Source organism: Seriola lalandi, unplaced genomic scaffold, assembly GCF_002814215.2.
Source record: "Seriola lalandi dorsalis isolate HSWRI2012SDOR001 ecotype SW California unplaced genomic scaffold, Sedor1 jcf7180002054901, whole genome shotgun sequence".
In the NCBI taxonomy this organism is placed as follows: domain Eukaryota; kingdom Metazoa; phylum Chordata; class Actinopteri; order Carangiformes; family Carangidae; genus Seriola; species Seriola lalandi.
Window position 1 is genome coordinate 5,470,883 of NW_019525453.1, and position 18,984 is coordinate 5,489,866.

The window sequence follows — 18,984 nt, forward strand, 5'->3', positions numbered from 1 at the left end:
CTAAGATGTAAATTGCAGTTTGAATCCAGACACGGATATGAATGCAATGTGGGCAAAAGAAAAGCATTAGTTGGATAAGATAGCGTAAATGCTCCTGCTTCAAAATATCTTACACTTACTTTTTTCCTATAAAATGTGAATGGAAATATGTAATTTTCTCTCGAGGGTGGCATCAAACAAAAAACACTATTCACTTTACTATCATATATGGCAAAGAAAAGAAGGAATTCCTCAGTTAATCAGTCTTCAGAAAAGCTGCTGATTCATTTTCTCAGTCCACTTACAGACTATTTTATATGATAGTATAAACGAAAGACTGGCAAGGGTAAGATGAGGCTGATATAGAAATGTAACTTGCAGAAATCCACAAAAAAAACTACAATTTTCATATTCTAAAGGTGGTCATAACATTATATATTGGTTATATCATATTGGTCTGAGAAATGAGTGTTTTAATCTTTGAAGAAATATTTACGTTTACTATGTTAAATTGCAGCACCTTCTAAAACTTCGATTACTCATTGTTTTTTAATCCTAAATTTCAGCTCTAATTGAATTTTGATACATAAAATCTTTGCCACGCACTGACGAGAGGAAATAATGTGACGCATTACTCTTGGACAGAGAAAATAACAATAGCTGATTTAATTGGCTTATTTCGCACTGTCCCTAATATTGACCAATTAAAAACGTGACTGGGCGGGGCTTGAAGCTGGACTTTTTTTTCTTCCTTTTTCTGGTGGCAGAGGGAGGGGTGCTGAGAGTGTTGTTGTCTGTGGCTGCTGGGGACAGACAGAGCTGCCAAGGTCGGTGAAAGTACTGCTCTGACCAAGACTTCGGTTGTTACCTCCTGAAAAGCACTACCCCAAGAGACAAACCGGTGAGTTTTTGGCTTTAACTAACTTTTATTCTTGTTTACTAGGGGCTAAGTTGACTTCTCTTCGCCTGGTGTCGTGCCAAATTGTGTATCCCCGTCAAATCAGTGACTGTCAAACGAGTTCACATGGGACGAGATGCCGGGGAGGAAGCGCTAACTTGCTAGCTAACATTAGCGGCTTTTTTGCGCTGAAAATATTTATGTGGGAGTGTTAAATCCTTGTGCAAGTGTGAGAGGACTTTTACACAGGGCACAGTTTTCTGTTGATGTACTACCCTCTCCAGGTTTTTGCCTGACAGCAGTGCTGGCTAACAGGCGGAGGGGTTAGCCAGCAAACTTAGCTTGCAAGTAGCATCCAAATTCTTGCTACATTTTATTTGAATTTTCCCCGTTGTCAACGTCCCAAATAAAATCGTTACTGCTTTATTTTGATTCTCAATTGCTTGAATGAGTGAGTCAGGGGAGTGAAATGCTTAAGGACCGCGGTTTGTTAAAAGTGAGGACAATTTAACAACTTTTCATCCGCAATCACTGCGTTTTCACAACAGTGTAAAGTCCACCACAAACCGACAGCAGTGTGCTGTACATCAACAAGCAGGTGGTTGCAGCATAATGTGAATTATTTCCTTTCTAGTGGCGCTCTCGTGTAAATTTCTCAACCTGTTTAACCTGTAGAAGAGTGCTGATATTCTGGCTCAGTTAAATGTTTCTGGGTCTCTCAGACCAAACAACAGCAGCTGTTTCCTTCACTTCTCCTGACATGAGCTGCCAGCGAATGACTCTATTCTGCCCCATGGGATGTTACTGGAGTACATACCTCATCATATCCAACAACAGCACTACATGATTACTCATGGTTGATTCAGTCCAGTACTTTAGGTCATTGCAGTATTGAGGTATAGGTGGTGGGGGGCTATACTTTCAGGGATGTTGTTGATTGTTCAAGAAATGAGTCAGGACTGACGACTTTCAAAAAATTTAGACCACAGACTGAACTGTGGGAGCCAGTTAACTATCCAATGCAAAAGTGCTGGGACTCAAAATTAGTATGTTTATCAGACACATTTTAATTTTTGTAAGTTGTGAGAGGAATGTGCTTTATTGCGCCTCCTATTGCACTGAAATGGCGCTCTTTTGTTGGAGAAGACATACAGCAACAGCTGCAGACCTCAACAACAGTGTGTGTGTGCGTGCACACGTGTGTATATGTGTTTTGTTTCAGTTGGTATGCCAGGCTGTAATTGCAGCATTTCAGGAATGCTGGTCGAATACTGTGACTTAAAACATAGTGGACAATGGCTGCTGTGGATGAACCTGGTCTCTGTTGGAAGAAGTTGAAATGTTTTGCATGTTCTTTGCATGGCCTGGCCTAGCTGTGTGCCTCAGTGTTCACTTTTACACAGTGGTGACAAGTTCGGGCACGCAGGGCTTTATATGGCCCCAAAAAGCAGGTGCCGAGTCATTACTATAAGCAGCAAGATATAAAAAGAATCACATATGATGTGGCACAAACAAAGTCTTGCTCTGTTTGACTCTATAGAGGTATTAAACTTTTGTTTTCAAATGTCTGGCCAGCATAAGATGCCCCACACATTCTCCAAACTTGTAGAAGAAGGACCCCTATGTAGCACCATCACCATGCCAGTGTTTATATGGATGAATATTGCTTTGGTGACTAGTATGTGTATTGCTTTAGAACATCCCAGTGATGGGACATATGTCCCTGCAGACTTGGTTTGGCAATAATTATAATATCCTGATAACTTTCTTTTGTTGCGAGTGTGCAGCTAATGTAAACTGACTAATCAGTTCTTGTTGGGTTTAGTGTGGTCCTTGTGAACCATGAAAAGGGTTCAGATGCTGTGCTAATGCAACATGGTGCAGCAAATGGGAGAACACTGAAAAGAGCAAAGAGCATGTCAGACTTTACAAATGTATCTTGGCTGAGGCTGAATGTACTGTGTTTGTGTGGCTGAAACTCTGCTCGACCACCGCCCTGGCAGAGCAGTGGCTGTTAAATTGCAGTAGTAATGTCACGTAATTTTGTTCTCTCACTGTTAAATCTTCGTGTGTGTGACAGAAAAACAGGATATGGCATCTCACACCCTCAATAACAGTGGCATATTTTCACGTTGTGGTTTTTAACCTGCTGCTGCATTACAGGTTGCCTGAGGCGAGCACGTGGGGAACCCTTTGTGCTGCATCGCACTCTTTCTTTTGCATTTATTTAGCTCTACTAGGCTGTTACAGCAAGAACACTGCCGCAGTGTCTGAGGGAAATACAAAAAAGGAATGAGTGCGTGAATACCAACCACAGTAAACATGTGGAAGATGTTTAGCCTTATTATTTACAGTATATGATAATGGGCCAACCATATATAAAGTTTTACCTCTGCAGCCTTCACAATAACCAAACCAGGACTAAAATATGTACGGTAAAATCTAAAGCAAAATTACACAGCATCATCTTTTGGTTGATTATGGTGATCAAAGAAATACAGGATCTACCTTAACCATGCTTAGCAAACTGGCATTGATGCTACCTTCTGATGTGTGAAATATGATGACCATAGCCATTACAGTCCTATTACAAAGAGGCTTCCAGGCACTGAAATGTGCTGCTTTAAACGCTCACCAGACCGGATGGAGGTAATGTGATATTTGCCGTTTAGCTGTTCTCAAACTCCAAATGAAACTGCTTGCAGCAGCGGTTTTTGATTGCTGGAGTCCAGCTATGAATCACAAGTTGCTTTGTGACACTAAATAAGAAATCCCAAAGGATTTCCTTCCAGCGCTGCACTGGTGCCAAGTCTGATATCTTACTGAGGTTTTAGCTGAACCAGCAGTTTGAAGCTTTCTTATATTATTATTTCACTGTTGAGGTTGCTGAAGGTTAGCCTGCAGTACTGCAAGACTGTCTCTTGTGCATTCAAGCACACATTTGTTTGTGTGTGTCAAATGTTGGCTGAATATATAGTTCCTCCTCCTGTGCTCATTCAACAGCATGACAAATAAAAATGCCAGTGTTGCATCAAGAGAAAACTATACAGGTGGTTACAGTATAAACAGATGTTTGTTATTTTTAAGTACAACCAGGTTGACAAATGTTAAAGGGTATGACCCATACAAAATCATTGTCTCCATTGTCTCTAATCATCTTGATTGTTCTCATTTATCAGTTCATGTTTGTGCATTTCCTTTCAAGAGAAGCTGAATACGCTTATCACACTTGTTAAAGTTATTATTTCATTCAGACAGAACAAAGTGGCTGAGAAGTCCCACAGTTCCACAGCTCCTGGCTCTTAGTGCTTGGCTGTCCTCCTGTTATCAACGACTAATCATCCAGTGAACCACCAGCCACCGCTGACTCAGCCAATGCTGCCATCTGGGCTGGAACTGAAAACACAGCAGACTTCTCACTGGCTCTAGACCCTCAGATGCTCAGCTAACAGATTGTTTGTGTTTCTGTGTGTATGTGTGCATGTGCCTGCATGTGTGTGACAGTGGAAAAAGTGAAAGAGAACTTCAGAGAGCAATAAAGTGTAGACAGTGCTAAAGATAAAGTCTAAAGAGAGTTAAAAAAAATTAAAAATAATATCATAAATACCCAGTTTTTCAAATAATATTTTTGCAACAATATCCAAGTGTTTAATTTCACTCCGAGGGTTTTGTCAGTATTGACACAATTGGGGAAAAAAAGTGGTAGAAAACTGTTTTCTTGGTCAAACCATTAAACGCCCTGCTCACCAGACTAGACGGCTGTTCAGGGTAAAGTTGTCTATATCTGTGTTGCAGTGTACTAAGAATAATAAGAATGGACCCACCTGATATGGCACACGCACTTTATCTTTTTAATGTTTGTTTCATAATATGTGTGCCCAGGACTCTCTGGAAAGCAGTATCAATAATAACTGGATTATCTTGGTCAGTAAACTAAACTGCACATGTGAGTAAAAACACTAAAATAAAGTGCATATAAAAGCAGCAGCCTAACTCTGCTGCTTGTTTCTAAATATTTACCATGCATTTATATAAACAGTGAAGTCCCAACCTCTTTCTCTGGTGGAGCATTGGAGTAGCACACCAAAAATCAATTAAACTTAACACGTAGCAAATAAGGCCTGCAATTGTTTTGATAATTGACTTATTTTCTATCACTAATCAATTTACAGACTAATGGTGTCAGCTCTACAAATGTGTCTCTCCTCTGTTCTAATTGAAATAAAAGTTTGGTGTTAATGGAGCTAGAGAAAGAGATCTAACCAGTCACAAGCTAAAACACGTGTATTGTTGGAGAAAGGCTGTGTGAGACATTTTGACACGTTCCATGTGCTGATATTGTGCATGCTGGTTTACTGTCACACTGTCATGACTTACAGGGACACTTGAATACAACAGTCATTGTAAATATTATTAGTTGTACAAGTACTTTTCCTTCTGTGACATGTCAACATGTCTGCTGTGAAAGGACCTATGAATCAAAATGATCATTTCAGCTGTAAATGTGTACCCACTTACACAAGGAGCCTTTTCTGTCTCCCAGTTTGGCAAAGCAGGATTAATAAATCTCAGCTGTTAGAACGGCTTATCTCTTAAAAGATTAAAGTGTTCCAACTCTTAAGCCACCTGTGTTCAATATTCACCAGGAATAATGTTTTCTGGTCAAAATTCTGCAATTTTTTAAATTCATTTTTGGCCCTCCACGATCACCTATTATTTTAATACTCTCAGAAAATTAGTTGTGTGTGTGGCCGACCATGGCTGCGTCGCAGTAAAACAAAGTGCGAATTAAACTGTCCGCTCCCAAGTTCCTGTTTTACCCGCAAACTACCTGTCTGACTGTCTTTTTATCTGTCTGTCTGCCTGTGAGAATAAGCCTGTGACGAGCTGCGCTGCCTTATGACCCTGCACACTTCCCGCTCACGTTTCACTTTTTATACTCACATCCTGTCAGCGGGACAACAGCTCTCTGTGAGTCTGTTTGCTGTGCACTTTCAGTATGCTCTCGCTGGCTAGTGTAGTGCTGAGGTTGAGCTTGTAATTGTCAGTTCTCTTATGTTTATTATCCCTCAGTTGCTCCAATATTACTGTAAGTTTGAGTTTTTCTTTGGTTTGTCGTAATGTTGTTTGCTCATGTAACAGACTCCCCACATGAGTCATTAAAGTTTTATTTTATGGTAGGAGACTGATTTTTTTTTTTTTTTTTTTGGTTAACTGAAGGCTCCAACTTTCAAACCACATAGCGTCCGTGTGCTAATGTACAGCAGTGTTCAAGGATGTTATTTTTTCATGATTTTATTTTATTTTATTAACTTAAATTATTATCGTGATGACAAATGTTTGTCACTCCTTTTTGTACGACTTCTATTTTGTCCTTACTTAACCCTGTGAGGTTTAACACTGCCTCATGTCAGCATGTTGTTTTTGAAACCTAAGTGGTGGTACGACGGGGTCATCTAAAATGCACGCCATCTGTCCTATCGATTTTGTGCAAACTACTTTCAACAACGGGCTTCTTTGCTTTGGCCGTTTATTTATGCACAAATGCCCAAAGCATCATACTTTCTAGGCCACTGGAAAATTGGAAAGCCTTGGAAAATGTGTTACAGTAAAAAGCTAAGTTGAAAGCTATGAAAGTATAAGATAAAAGAAAAAAACTCAGATTTAATTATTCTCATTTTTTCAGTCTTTGTCATATTTGTGATCATATTTATTCATAGTCTATATTTATTGGCAAATGGCAAATTTCTGCTGTGTGAGTCACAGTTTCTATTTGATGTAGTGAAATTACCTGCAAGCCAGTTTCTCTTGCTGCACGTGTCACTACTGCCCGATCAGTGCGTTTGAAAGCAAATTCAATTGGAAAAATGTTTATGATACAAATATGCAACAATATGCATCATAGACTTGAATATATAAATCATTATAATATTTAAGTTTCACAGAGAATAGTGAGTTAGCTGTTTTCTGCCACTCCACCTGTTTTTTCTGCATTTCCACAGCTGGCAGGAGGATCTTGGCGTTTTGCAACTCAGCAGCGCGCTCACTGATCTCAGCAGGTGCAGGAACCCGGAGATTTACAGCTGTTTATTGTTCATGACAAGCTTAACGGTCTGTGAGAGCAGAAATATTAGGATGTTGAGGAGAACAGCCGTCACCCTCTGGTAAGGAGAGTGTATCAGCACAAAAACCAGTGGACAGACCAAAACAACAGCAGCTCTGTCAGGGCAGGGCACTGAGTGTGTCCAAACTGATTTAATGTCCGAGTGCTGCAGAGTAATGGCTTAAATCCTGATCCTGATTACTGTATGCTGGGATTATGATGATTAATGCTGATTATTAGACTTGATAATTTGATTATGTAATTATTTGGAGGTCCAGAGCGTGCTGCCAGAAAAATAGATTTTTTTTCTCTTTCATACATGCTGCAGTTCCACCATTTTGCATGGTTAAATAATTTTACAGCGTTTGTGTGTAAAAGTATAAATGGTCAGAAACTGATCACGTCTCAATTTGGCAAAGGTTGACGTGTGTGTCCTGCTTGTGCTTTGTGCAGTCCCCTTTATTTGTGGATATGAGATGCAAAGTACAGGTAACAAAGTGAAAGCATTGTAAGGAGGAAAGAAAAAAACTGTTTAGCCTGGATATGTTGCAGGACCAACTGAGCGAGTGCACTTGATCTGAGCCCCAGTCGACAAACTTGTCTGATGACAGAGGCCAAAGGCCTGCATGCTCTGTAAAGGTCAAGTATCGTCTGCGAGGCCATTCTGAAGTGATTAGCGCTGATGCTTCACAGTAGAGCCAGCGCTCACTAAAAGCCATAAATAGGTTTGTTTTCATAAGGAAACCCCTGTGCCCCACTCCCTGTGTTTGTGTAGCCTGTTTTTGCAGAAATTAGTCAGAGACCATCTCTCTCTCTCTCTCTCTCTCTCTCTCTCTCTCAGCTGTGAACAATAAGCTCAGCAGTTTGTATCATGAAGCTCAGTGTGTTGAAGGATTAACTGTCCATATCCCAATATTGCCAATCATGTGAATGTAATGATAAAGCAGGTCATTTTTTTATTTAATTTCATTGAGCTAGAATATAGAATTAAAGGAAGACACTTCCTAGCTTTCTTACTAAAGTGTGAGAAACTGAAAATGGCAGTTTGTGGTTTTATCTGCCAGAATGTACACATGGTAATTAGTGACCTTTTAGAGGTACTGGTATGTGCATAGTATTACTCTTTCCAATCTTTATACTAAGCTAACCAGCTGCTGGCTGTAGCTTCATATTCAATTGACAGATATGAAAGGGTTCTCAATATTTTCATCTTACACAAAAGCAAAAAGCTTATTTCTCAAAATGCCAAACTATTCCTTTTTAGGTTTATCCACATAAGACTCATTTATACTACAGTGTTAACACATGATGCTTGTTGACAGATGTGGACACCATTCATGATAAGTTGTTATTATATTACTTTGTAGTCCTCTTGGACTGTCAACAGTGCCCTTGTAGCGTAGTGGCAGCGTGGTCATAACAAATTGAATGGTACACAGACATCCGCACAGTCTTGTGTACACCCTCTGATGAGGAAATTACGTCACTTGGAGCTTACTGGAGCCTCATGTATTCGAGGTGCTGCCCTTTTGCCATTTGGATAAACGCATTTATCAAATGTCTTCTGGTCTTAAAACATCAAAGCAGACTTAAATTATTGAGCAACAAGTCAGAGCATTTGCTGATGTTGGTATTCTTCAGGTAACCCCAGCAGTTGCACCTCTGTCTGTTTGATTATATTGTTTAGAATAATCTTGCTGCCAAGGTCTTGGTACTTTCGGTTGGCATAGCTTACCAGACCTCCACCCAGCAGAGAAGGAGCCTGTAGTGGTGTAAATCGCTTGATGCTCTCACATACACACTAGTTTCAAACAAGTCAGTCACACACAGACATGGTTCCCTTTGTATCTGTGCTGCTGACATGCAGGCCTTGGCAGAACAGAAGTGGCATTGAGCAGAGACGTAGGAGGAATTTCTACGCCTGGAGTCCCACTCTGTGCAGCAATGGCTGCTAGTAGCCAGACAGCCACTCTGCCTCCTCCTCCTCTCCAAATACCAAACGCCCTCCTTTACTTTCCTATTTGCTTTTTGCCTTGATTTCTCTTCTCTTCCTTCCATTGTTCTTTTCATGCACTCTTATGTGCCTTGGCAGTCTCTCGCTCTCTCTATCCCACTTTCTCTTTTTCAGCATTGACAGAAGCCTCTGTGAGTTGTTTACTACGTCCACTGACCACCACCCCCTCTTCCTCCTCCTCCTCCTCCTCCTCCTCCGCTCCCTGAGCAGAAAAAAATGAACTCTGTGAGTTTTTGTCTCTGTTGCCATTATCAGCGTCCCTCTCCCTCTCTCTGCACCAGAGGCCAGATGTGGAGGAGGGATAGTGGTGAGTTTGTAATGAGCAAGTGTAAAATTAGGCTGCAGGCCCAGCTGGCTGAACCAGAGGGCACACAGAGCCAGCAGCTGAACAGAGCTGAGTACTGCTGCAGAGGAGGAGACTCACTGCTGTGCTTTAGTATCACTGACGTGTGTGTGTGTGTGTGTGTGTGTGTGTGTGTGTGTGTGTGTGTGTGTGTGTGTGTGTGTGTGTGTGTGTGTGTGTGTGTGGGGCATGGTTTCTGAGCCAGAGCATTTCAGCGAGCATCAGGAGTACTTAAAAATTAACTGTGCTTGATGTGCGACTCCTCACTGACAAAGAGTTCTTCATTGTGCACAGAGCGTTTAGAGAACAGTTAGTAGACCAAAACAGTTGAATCCTGTGCTGGTATGTGAAGTAGACTGTAAGAGGCAAGGATAAAGGGCATCAGTGATACAGCAGAGGGAAGCAAGGCTGCCATTGTGGTGGTGCTGGGTAGGTTTCCTCCCTCTCCACACCCAGCCCACCCTCTGCCCTGCCTTCCAGCAACCCCCCCCCCCCAGCCTGTGTCCATATTAGGGCAAAACTCAGCCAACCTCCCCTCGAGCTGAGCTCAACCCCCCAAACACGCCCTGCTGTCACATTTGCTCCAGCGAAGGAAGCCTGAGGGAGACGCAGTTCCCCTAACCCAATTTGAAGGCCTGTTTTCCTGGCCAGTCAAAACAGCAGAAGGATTTTAAAAATGGATGCAGAAAGCCAAGGCCAATCATGTTGTTTTTGTTTAAAGTGGCAGGCTGGTGTGTTTTTAATGTTTGTTTTCTTGATGGGCTATAATTGAGCACACATTGTCACTCGGGGCCCACTTTTCTCCAGCAGCTCTAAGAGTTTTATATCTGCATACATCCATAGTTTGAGTGCTCTTCATATTCTGCCACATTAGTGTTCAGTTTTTATGACTGATGTTATGCTACCACCTATGCAACTTGTTTACTTAGTGCTCAGCAGTTTTGCATTATTAAGTAGAACAACTCTAAGCAGGCTGGTGTAATGAGCAGGCCAAGATTTTGCCAGGCCAAAGGTCACAATTTTTGGGTTGGATTGATTTCTTCTCTGCATCTCTGAAATCACTTGGCGGCAGGGAACAATTTTTCAGGCGTTTAATACCAACTTTATTATGGAGTTTTTCACTGTGAATGTTCCTCAATGAGAAACAGTTAGGCGAAACAGAAGCAGTCCATACAAAAAGTATGTGGTTAGGGCACTGTGAAGGCAGTTCAGTTTGGATAACAATGGTGGTGGGAGACGCACCAGTTAAACAATTCATTTGTGCATGCCAGTCATTTTCCTAGAGATTCCCAAACAGAAGTTATTTTGGGTAATTGGTGTTGATTTTGGTTTCCTTTGGTTTATACCAAGTTCCTCTTGGAGGAAATATGATTAACAGACATAAGAACCACTCAGTCAGTACATGGTATTTTAGAGGTAGAACAGTTCCACTTGTTGTAACTTACAATCCAATCACACATTGACACACAAATTGCAGGATGTGCACCCACTGGCTAAAAACCTATTGGAGTGTAAAAATTGGGTATTGACAGGCTTCATTTAGAATATTATAAGTTTTTAACGTCAGTGTGAGCAATAACACTGCATAACAGTCATGGTTTAATACATACCGCATTAGTTTGGTGTGCATTTGGTGCAGTGTAGAAAGTGAAAGATAAAATTCCTCTCCATTCATTTTGAAAACAGTCCAACATTAAGTGAAATCTAATGGGCCGTGATTCTAAAGACAGAAGCCACTCAGATATAGAAACCATGATGCCCTGTCTCAGTACGTCATTGCATGTTGTGCTCTCTAATGTGTGGCTGTGCACCTGCAACAGGAATAAACCCACTCCTATGGTATTCATCATTGCTTCACCCGGTCTGAATCTGCACTTCTGAATATGCAGGTTTTGAATGCAGGGCAAGTCTGACCAGCATGGTTTAGTTAATTGTCAACAACTGACACACTGCCAGCGTTCTGTGGGAGGAACAACCACTTCTGTATTCATGTCCCACACCGGGCATGAAGTAGCCTCTTATCAGATTGTATTAGGCAATTAATCTGTAATTATAAGGCTTCTAAGGTCTAGCAAACAGAACGTACTGTACCAAGGAGGAGGTGGAAGAAATTACAAATGTAATACACAGTTCTGAGGCATGTTTTCTTGATTGACAGGTTCCCCCGACATGTCACAGTCAGATATGATGGTCGCTAAATTGTAGCCCCGTTAAACGTTTCACACCCATTCGCAGGATGTGGATTTTGTTGCACCGAAATGGCAGCAACTCAACTTCAGGCTCCAAAAATAATGTGTTAACATAACTTTTTTTTGTGAACTGGATACTTTATCTGCTTAAATCCATAATCACTGTCATGTTTTATGAGATACCAAACATTACAAGTTCTCATATCTGATTCTTTGCCAAAGTGGCTCCCAGACACAGCCAGCATGTAGAAGCATTTGGCTGCTGGTCGTTTTCCTCCGTCTGGGATTGACTGTGTTTGAAAAGTTCCGCAAGCCTTTTTAAAATTGATTTATTTTTCAATGGTCGCTCCTTGTTTCTCAACATGAAGAACACAGTAGGCTTTTGCCCTGCCAGGGAATGTGCTGCTCAGGATCAGGTCTTTTTCTGTTTCATCATGTTCCATGATAAATGTTTTATCAGCTTGGCTGGTTGAGATATGTACACCAAGATACTGGAAAGGAAATTGCCTCTTCTTATTACATCTGACCTTTGAAAAGTCTTTTGTTTGACGGTTGCGTGTTGCAGATGCTCAGGTGGTCTCAGACTTTTGGACCAAATTCCAGAAACTGCAGATCAGGTTTTACCAGTTTGCAGGTTTCCTTGTGGGGGGGGGACATAATTTCCTGTGACATCTATAATTGTTTTTCTGTTCTCCTACATCATAAGTACATATTTACATGACATTAATATAATGTTTCATACCCCGGATTATGACCTAAAATTAAATGAATAATGGTAATTATGTTGCTAGAGAATATAACACCTCAACTATGTCAGCTATTGCAAAAATTCAGGAAATATTTAGTGAAGAGGAACTGACCTGTTTACAAGAATAGAAATAATGAAGTCAAACTGACTTTATGTATTTACGCACATGAAGCTGTGCAGCTTAACCTGCATGAGTAAAAAAGGAAGTTAACACAGTTCCTGCAGTTTTCAGCACCTGTTCAGCAGTTGGGGTTTTGATCTGGTTTGTGGTGTCAGTTGATGAATGAAAGGAATCACTCACACAAGAAGGAGATCTAAAGTTTAACTGTTTCTCATTTGTTGTTGTTCTTTTGAGGGTTTCATACGTCTGTAAAACGAACACATTTGATGTTATAACATGAATACAAAGTGAATGCAACACTGTCAAATCAATTAATCTTAATAGTTAGTGATGTCCATGTTTCTCCTTCACCCCATCTAAAATCCCCAAACCCTGCTCACTGGGCTGTTATGAATCCATCATCCACTCATCAGCTGTTGCCATGCAGAATGGAAGAAAGATGCAACATAGTTGTGACAGACACACACACACACACACACACACACACACACACACACACACACACACTCACTCATTTACTCATGGGAGACTCGCAGTCTTCCAGCTCATTGAACCTCTATTGAGGGGTTAACCCTTGTTTGAACCCTTAGAGTATGTCTGTAGAAGGCAGATCGTCCTGAGCCAGATGTGACTCCATCCCACCATACACACACACACACAAACATACATACACACACACACACACAAACATACATACACACACACACTGCTTCACACCATCTTCTGCCACACTAGGGGACAGGATTTTGCCATCAGACACACTTGCGCTCATTTCCACCTACGTGCACACAACTTATCTCCTTGTTTGGAAACGTGAGTCTCACTTGGGACTTGTGGTTACTCTTCACACAAATTTGCACACCAACTCCCCTTGCGTGACCTGGAGCCACATTGGAAATGTGCATTTTCCAGTGTTGGAGATGATGCTCATCCATGTAAATAATTGATTTACAGGTTCAATCCTGAATGTCTGTGCACATCAACAGCTGTCACGCTATCCATGGTTTGTGCCAAGGCCTCCAGTCGCCAGTTTTATGGAGGATGTAATGCATCAGCAACAGCTGATATAACTGTGAATGGTCATAGACAAACCACACTTATTTGTATTTTCCCAAAATTAGAAGTGTAAAAACTGATGTTGAAACTGCACATCCATTGTACATTGTCTCTTTTTTTGGCTTATACTTATTTGGATAATTCAAATAACCTGAGTGATTTAAATGCGCTGCTGTGAACCCCTTTATCAGAAACACAAGTGTACTGTAAGTGCATAAAATAATGTAACATAATACCTCATGACTAGATCATTAGTTGATTATATGTATTTTTTTTTTTACAAAGCATACCTGTACACTGAGAGATTACTGAACCTGAATGAAAGATTCACAATTGCATTTACTTTAGTAGCAGAATACCTGTATTTTGATAACATGCACTTGCCATGTGTCAGATTTCCATCTGGGTTTCCATGCAACAGGAACCGTTTGGTGGTTGAGGTTTGATGTTAAACAAAACTGCAGTAAGCACCTGTCACATGTACTCATGTATGTAATCATCTCATTGGGGCTGTTTCTTTGAAATATGTCAAACTTATCCACTGAGAGATACACACTGAAAAGTTTACACATCTTAATTAAAAGTGTATTTTACACCTTCGGGATTTGGAAATCATTTGCCTGTAAAACACTTTCATTTGAAGTAGTGACGTTGTGTTTGCCATAGCTCGACCGCGGCTCTGATTGATTGTCTGATTGTTGGTTGAGAGTTCATGGTCAAGATTCATGGAAAAATAAAAGTAAGACTATGACTGTAATAAGATGATGTTCATCATCTTTGTAGCCCTTGGTAAATTAGAATTAAGACTTATTTTGCTTGTGGAAACTTCAGTGTATCATAAAGAGGGAGAGACTGCAGTTCAGCAACATGAATCTCCACATCATAAAAGTCAAAAACCGTTGTTGTTTTTTATGGTTGCCTTTTCAAGGAAGCATTGTATTTCAAGTTGGATGTGACGACCTTGACTCTATTTTGTTGGAGCTAGTGGAGCTCTTGGCCTTGACAAATGCTCTTTGACTTTGTCTCTTTGTATCTCTGTGCTCATCACGCTCTCATCACATCAGTGAAATTTGCAGGATGTTACCACACTGGATTTGTTCTTTTCCATTGACCGATGGCTGCAGTGATACTATTTGAGGTGGACTACAAACAGAATATCCAGTTTGTTGAAACTATCATTGTTGGTTTTTCATTGTCAGATGCGTTTGTCATTCTCAAGGCCAGCTTGTAGTTTAGTGCAGCACATATGCTATTAGGTGTTTTCACTCAGTGTTAGCAGTGACCTAGTTGTAATCACAGTTTGCCAATGCAGTTTCCTGTGCCTGTAGTTTCCGCCTGTCACATTGCATTGTGTTTTTGACTCATTCACCAGCAATTCCAGTGGTTACTGTAAATCACAACCACAAAGACAGCTACACAGGTAAGTCATTTTAGTTTGAACGGCATTAACAGATGCCTGCTAGTCAGCATGTTTCTGCATTCCCTTTCAAAGTGATATCAGCAATTTACAGGTACTGTGCATTAGCAGAACACCCAAAATATAAAGATAATATGAGATATGTTATCTTTACATACTTTAGTCTTTGCTTTTTTTTGTAAGAAAACCATTCTTCAAACTGTTGTTGGACTAATTTGCATTAGATTATAATATGTGCTCACTGATTTATTGAGTAGTCAGTGGTTTGAGGCCAGTGTTGGCCATGTAAACACACTGTGAAAACCCAGCTGATAGAGAGCTAGATAAGAGGGACTCGTGAATGTTCGCTGTTATGGTTCATTATACCCAGTGAACTGTGGGATATGCAGTCTTTTGTTGTCTTGTGTAAACTGTGGCTACACACCATTGGAGTAGGACATTCACTGAGCCCTGTCACAGTCAAGTAGAGTGCGTCTTTCCATGTCACACAATTCACCTCAAATAGATCTGTAGCTTTCTGCTTGTCATTAACAACAGTTGTTACGTGTTTATATGTGGAAAAATTGCTTGTGCTGCATGAGGTGAAAGCCTTTTTCAGCACTCTTCAGTTTTGCACTACTTTCTTTCTTCTCGGTTCATTGCCTTCAGCAACATTGAGGTGCTGACACATTAATGACGCCCTCTTTCTTTAGGTTTTTAGATTTTGTTTGGATGCACAGTTTCTTTTCTCGTGGATTTATTTTGTCTGCGATTTCTCTCAAGATTGTTTCTGGCATTTTCCCCTCATCATAATCACCCGCCTGCAGTCTGTCACTCTCAGTTTTTACCCAGTGGGTTTGGCATCCTCTTCACCAGGCGTTCAACCAGAAGTGACAGCAGCTTTCAGCACGTATACCTTCCCTTTTTCTTAACAGTAAACCAGTGAGGAGCAAAGTGTGTATGTGTGTGCACCCTCTGGCTTCCACTCTGTCATATTCATGTGCTTCCCCTGTTTTTAATGGACGTCTCTGCTGTCACCATGGAAACAGATAGCTTTTAGACAAGGGCTGGCAGGCGAGCTGTGTGGCTGTGCACAAAAGTAACTGTTAATGTTTCATGATGGTGATGTTTTATATCTTTGCGGTGGTGTATCTGTGAGTGCTTATAGAGGTCAATGCCACAGGTTAAGTCGGGGCATCACTATGTCTATAATTCATTGACACACAGAACTAACTTCAGTGTAAAAACATCAGACAGAAGGACTCTTTTGCTTCTTTCTTTGCCCTCATTACTCCCTCCAGACGGGTAAAATGTATCTGGAGGGAGTAAATTAGAAGCCTTTCATCAGAAACTGCCTTCACTGTGCCTGAAGCAAAGGCTCTGAGCTGCTCGCTGTGTGGCAACAGAAGACTAGCTGCTGCAGTGAGAAAATAAGTATCACTTTGGAGACATAAGATAATTAGGACAAAATGGAAACATCGAGCTAAGTATGTAGAACAAAGCTAAACTACTTGGAATCAGTGACGCCGTTTTTACTCAGTTCCACAGTTGTCTTAAATATTTATTCCTTCAATATCTCACATGGAAACAACATCGTGGTTAAGCTATGATCCAACTAGCTAATTAAATGCCAATCCAGTTAAAAGGGCAGATCCAGGAATCACTTCCCTTAACACTGCAAAATTATTCGACACAGAACATGCAGTCAGTAGAGTGCAGGCCTCCACAAAGGCCAGTGTCAAACAACATTCACCAGACTAAAGAGGAAAAATTTTTAATTCATATTAAATTATCTGGATTTGCCCAAAATGTAATGAGTTCTTCCCTGGCTCATGACCTATCCCTCCACCAGGTTTGGTGCAAATCAGTTCAGTACTCTTTGCGTAATCCAGCTGACAAACAAACAGACACAGGTGAAAACATAACCTCTTTGCAGAGGTAATAATGTTTGGATCTTGATGTAAAAACTCAAACGTATTTATTATGTTGAGATCTATGACCTTGTACAATTTGGCGTAGATCCAGATTATTATCTGGATCTGTTTGGCCTTGGTGGAGGTATGCGTGCCATTCTAGTAATGTAATGGAAATGAAACCTTTGCACTATTTCAGTATCTTAACAATTGTAAAATTGGTCACTGGACTTCTTCCTTTTCACTCACTGAAAGTCATTTTCAATTACAGCCACAGCTGAATGTCTGAAGAGTCCTTATGCAATGAAAACACTGATGATTTTTGATACTCCATGTTTTCCTTGAGGGTATAAATGAATTCAGGTCGAGAAGATGGAAGAACAGACTTTATGTGAAGTGATGAACGGTCAAAAATTTACCCTTCCCACTAAAATTGTGACTCAAATCTGTCAAAAATAATAACAATATGATTTTCTTTGCATATCTTTCATCCCAAGAACAAATGAAGTTTGATTCCAACATATCGTTTGCTGAGATGGACAATACTCTAGCTGTCAAACTCCTGTTCCTTTGTTAAAATTATTTTTTATAGATAACTTTGGTTAAGTCTGGAAAACAAAACTGATAAAGAGATTTCAATATAAACTGACATTTTTGGCGTGCATTTTTTTTAATGGATACAACGTGTCCTGCCTCTCTAAGAAACCAAAGAAAGGGGAAAACAGTTTTAATAAAAAAAAAAAAAGAGGCAAAATATCTATTTATGTTATTGAAATAATGTATGTGCTCTAATTTCATGTTAGCTCAGGTGAGAGTCTCTACTTTGTTTTGCTGACCCTTACAATCATGTTTCTCCCTCCCACCCCCAAAGCAGTCAACCTAGGGGAAACACTGATGTGTAAAATAACTCACTGCTCTCAACAATACATTTTATGGTTAAATCAACCTTACTACACTCATATTGTTAATAACTCACACTGGGACATAATGGGCCTGTATGATATTATTATTATGTGTGTTATTCCTGTGGGGCCCGTGGAAAATTCCATTCCTACTCTCAATTGATATTTCCCGAAAAAACATGTTTATTTTTTCTGAGTCTGCATCTCCCTCCTCTCTGTCTGGCTCCACCACCTGCCAGGATGATTGACAGATTTACTGACTACTAAACTGACTGACTCATCTGCTGACCGCCTGGTTCAACGTGTGGCTTGTTTACTGAATGGGTGGCTCACAAAGCTAACATACTGGCTGAATGATAGGCTGGATTGATTATTTGTCCGTGTAGCTAATTGCTGTTTTTTTTTTATCTGCAATGATGTCTCCTGGCTGATTTTGTAAATTAACTTCCTGGCTAATTGAATTAATCATATTCAGTGTTACTGTGTAAATGAGTGGACTGCCTGGTGACATCTGTTAGTCTGGCTGGAAAAACAAAAGAGAACAAAAAAACCCAGATAAGGAAACAAAGAGGGAAGAAAAGAGAAAGGAAAGAAAGCGTGAATGTGGATAAGGAAGTTGAAGAACAGAGAGAGAAGTTGGATGTGTAATGAGCGAAGTGAGTGTGATGGTGAAGTGTCTACTCTCATCAGCGCTCAGTCTGTGCCGTCCACATGGTGTTTTGGCAAGTAGGTGTTTTCTGAGAGGTCCAGAAGGGACAAGCAAAGTGTGCATGTGCGCCTGTGGACCTCGCGTGATTGTTGAGGTGAAGTCTGCTCATGTGTCAGACGAGCTGCCACACACTTCTATGCCCTTATAAGGAGAGTGTCCCTGTGGGGCCTCCATCCATCCATCCATCCATCCATCCATCCACCCACCCACCCACAGCATCCCACCTCTTTTTCCCCTCACTCTGTTGCCGTGCAGGTTCCACAGAGGAGGGATGGGGTCAACACAGATGGATGTACTGTGACAGATGGACAGATGGGAAGAAGACAAACTGTGTGTGTGTAGTCTTAAATGTCTGACATGAGAGTTTAGATAGTTTATATTATCTACAAGACAAGTATACTGTAAATGGCAATCTGCTGTTAAGTGCTAATTGGTGGATCTGCAGTAAATGGAACATTTGCTCGTGTGTGGCAACATTTAAACATAGTGGAGTGTATGAACAATGTTTCCTGTAACCTAGTAGATTCAGTTCATGTGAGTGAGTTTACTCTGTAAGTGTGTGTGTGTGTGTGTGTGTGTGTGTGTTATGGACTATAAGGAAAGCTGAATGAAA

The 18,984-nt window shown here is 40.7% G+C and overlaps 1 protein-coding gene across 2 annotated transcripts in view; it reads left to right on the top strand.

The window, feature by feature from the left end:
• Window positions 1-743: 743 nt before the first annotated feature.
• The window catches only part of fam49a (family with sequence similarity 49 member A), a 35,483-nt gene continuing 17,242 nt past the window's right edge, over window positions 744-18,984 (top strand). For both annotated transcript variants that reach the window (XM_023430109.2, XM_023430106.2), the window contains exon 1: window positions 744-880. The gene's annotated coding sequence lies outside the window, so the exon portion shown is untranslated. The remainder of the gene's footprint in view (window positions 881-18,984) is intronic.